At 39.2% G+C, this 3,639-nt stretch overlaps 1 long non-coding RNA gene across 1 annotated transcript; it reads right to left on the bottom strand.

Moving 5' to 3' along the window:
* Window positions 1-1,541: 1,541 nt before the first annotated feature.
* LOC125551111 lies at window positions 1,542-3,633 on the bottom strand. Its single transcript, XR_007302195.1, has 2 exons — window positions 2,479-3,633; window positions 1,542-1,878 (listed from the first exon to the last, which is right to left on the bottom strand). It is a non-coding gene; the product is annotated as an uncharacterized LOC125551111 (long non-coding RNA).
* Between the last annotated feature and the right edge of the window lie 6 nt (window positions 3,634-3,639).

Genomic DNA, 3,639 nt, shown 5'->3' with positions numbered 1-3,639 from the left:
TCCAAGAGCGGTTGAGAACTCGACAAATTGCTATCTTCCGTAGAATACAGTCATCATGATCGTATTTGAATGTGCGTACGTTACCGGTGTGCTCAACCTCTGGGCAGTGTGCTGAGATTTTTGGAAGTGGAACCCGGTGACGAGTGTATGCGTTCACAAGTTCCCACTCGCAGTTGGACCCAATATAAACAACCCAATCTCCATTTGCGCCCGCCCAAGCCTTGCCCTCAAGCGATGGCATCTTAACATCATACGTATCATTATTAAGCGGCATCAACTTGCACAGGGCGAGGCCTCCGTCGTGCCGGCGCCAGTCATCATCAAGGTCACGGCGAAGAAGATAGGGGAGATCAAACCGCTCCTTGACTCTTGGGTTCTTTGTAATGATGTTATTAGTTGAGTCGAGAATGGGCTTGAACGAACCTGCCATGCTAGCCGAGGTGATGACGTCGCACCGATCAATGAGTTCCTCCACCACGTCATCTTTCAGATCGGGGCAAGAATAACGGGGTCGTTTCCGGCCTGTTCCCTCCATGGAGAAGACGATCGAACAATGGCAGAAGAAAGTGTGAAGGGCTGAAGGAAAATGGAGGAGGGAGAGGAAGAGCGGGCGACAACAGTTCCAAATCGAGAGGGAAAGGCGAAGAGTCGGTGGACAGTTGCGAGTTTGCCATGGTTCACGAAGAGGCGCTCCGGCCTACACGTCCATTCGAAAATACTCCTACTACTCGCCGTCGTCTCACTGATATGTTGAAACGGGACCACATGTCAACGAAACATGATGTGTAATTTCTCGTGCAAAATGCGATCTGGCCGCGTTGGCCTGAGGTGCCGCATTAGTTATCGACCTTTATTTTTTTAGTGGCGTGCCGATCAGTTTTAAAGCACGACTAACTGGTACTGTACGCAAAGAAAATATAAACTACTCTACCACTACTCCACCTCCAGTACTAGTAGTACTAGTAAGCTTGTACGTGCAACGCACGTCTCCATTATAAACACAAAAATCATAAGATTTTTTTATCTAAATTTAAGTTATATTGTATGGTAATACTGTCTATATGTACAACTAATCGACATGGAAAAAACATTAGAAAGGAACATCTTTTCAGCATGGAAACCACTATCAACAAGCTAAAAGAAAGTCAATGTTCTCAAGTCAGGTTCACTGCAGACATTGTTAACAAAACTATTGCAATTAGTACCGGGTAAAACTTCAGAAAATCTTTCAATGGTAAGTGTCCATGTGATGGCGTAAGTGCTTCCTTTTTCTGGAGCAAGTGCTTCTAATGACAAGGAAAGTATACACAACCAAGTTAGGGCTGATGTATTATTTATGGTTTCATAGAGATATAGCCATACACTTGTTTTCATCATTAAACACATCACAACTACACAAGGTAGCAATGGAAATTACAGCAAGAAGTTGATCCATTTCTTAGTTTGATGTTTAACAAAAAGATCAAACATTCTTAAGCCAACCAGCTATGAACAAAAAATGGTTACAAGACAAATTAACAAAATTTTGTCTCTCCACAGAATATAGAAGTGTAATTTATAGTGCGAAATAAGATGGCGCAACCAACAAATTGGTACTTACAGGTGACTGCTATGTATAAAGGCATGGATCACAATTCACATCTCCATCATAGTATTTTGGCACATCTTTGACTTTTTTATTTACTACTAATTCTGATGTACAATATTTGCCTTCTCAAATATGAACTTCCATTCCTTGTACTTCTGTGATTCCTCTTAGTCCATCTTGCACTTCCACACGAGCGCCTCACGACAATCAAGGTATTGGATATCGGTGACCATGTGAAGCCCCCTCATGAGCTGGATGTTCTCCTTCACCCCAGTAGCAACATTCATGGCCTGAGGGACAGCCAAAAGACCAAAGGAGATAGTATTAGTATTTGTCCTCCAGACACAATGAAAATTGAGATGTAAGCAAAAGTTCTTCGTCAGAAGGACAACTCATAGCATATCGAGTTATCGACAGCTCGTGTGACAGCGTGAAACATGCTGGCATATACCACAATAACTCCGCTATGCCAGTACCTTCAAATTCATTGAAACAAATGCTAAAATCAAACTAAAGAAACATAAATGCATGGTTACTATAATTTTTCTATAGAAAATGGCTGCAGCCAATGCTACAAGGAAGATGCTTGATGGTGCAATGATCTTAAGAGATGAACTGATACTGAATCACTTTAAACAATGATTCATAGAGCAACATTTTGTTTTGTTGAGTTGGCACACATTCATATCATGCTTCTGCATTGTATCTTCGACATGAATTGTAGCCAACCGAAGGTTATACCAGAATCTGTATCACATTTATAATAATTCTAGAAAACGAACCCTTCTCATTATGTACAACATGTAAGTGAAGTACTGAGTCCATTTCCCGCATCAATCATCATAAATATAGTCTTTATTCTTCATGTAACCGAAAGACTCTTAACTTACCTTTACTGCCTTTACCACAATTTGGGCATTTGCGAAAACCAATTTCCTACCGGAATTGTTTGACCAAACGCTGCCCTCAGTTCTTCATCCATATTACTCTGCAGTGAAGCAAATCGCATTGGACGCTTTAGATGTATCAGAAAATAAAATGCCATAGCAATTAGTAATCAACAGTCATGCTACTGAAAACTACATTTTGTCATGCACGCAACTGAACAGAACAAAAAAGTACATATATGGAACAAATAATCAGCGCCTCTACCTCAAACACAGCAAAACTGAAATGTTAAAAACTGCACAGGGCCAAAATGATAAAATTAGACCAATGTGATCGGAATCCAGTATGGGATTTCAAAGTTGGCAACGAAGTTTCATATTGTACTTGGGTTTAATGAACCAAACTAACTAGTGCCAAGCTACAGGATAGACACGACTTCAGATGTGAGAGCAAATTAATTTTCCAGACAAATACTGCAATTTTTCATGTTACATCTTCAGGTAAAATGATAAAATGTAATAAGTGCTGCAACTTTTCAATCCGAAGATCAGTGAGAAACGTTTCAAAATTAAGATCAGTGACGGCGGAGAGTATTCATATGCTCCAAATTATATGTCTTGTGTTCCTACAGACCTAAAGTACAAGCCATGCTACTATCTTCCTCTAGACAAGCATAATTTATGAAAAAAATTGAAGTAACAAATTACAGAATCTATGGATCAAATGCTCCAAATTATATGTCTTGTGTTCCCACCTGTAAAATATTCATGCAACCCTTTATGTCTAAAAATTACAGAATCTGAAACCTCACACATTGTTTGCCATAGAATAAGCTTGTGAGACACATACTATATAAGGGGAAAATACTACAACACAAGATTGCAATAAGCTGCATTAGCATTAGTGATATATTATTGTATAAGAAGAGGTAAGATAAATAAAAAGCTATGATACATATGGCTGGTGTATGGTCTACATAAAATGAACCAATCTATCTCAATATAATCGTCTCTATTGACCTGCAGCAAACACAAGCGTCGGGATGAGCAGTAACAAAAACAAATCGAGATCAGCAAAATCTTGATGGAGTGGAAAATAAAAATCTTTGAAAGTACATATATTTTAGGTTTGTAATTTGTAGACATGAAATTTTTCTATAGGCT

Source organism: Triticum urartu, chromosome 4, assembly GCF_003073215.2.
Source record: "Triticum urartu cultivar G1812 chromosome 4, Tu2.1, whole genome shotgun sequence".
In the NCBI taxonomy this organism is placed as follows: Eukaryota; Viridiplantae; Streptophyta; class Magnoliopsida; order Poales; family Poaceae; genus Triticum; species Triticum urartu.
This window is presented reverse-complemented; position numbering and strand designations above follow the sequence as displayed.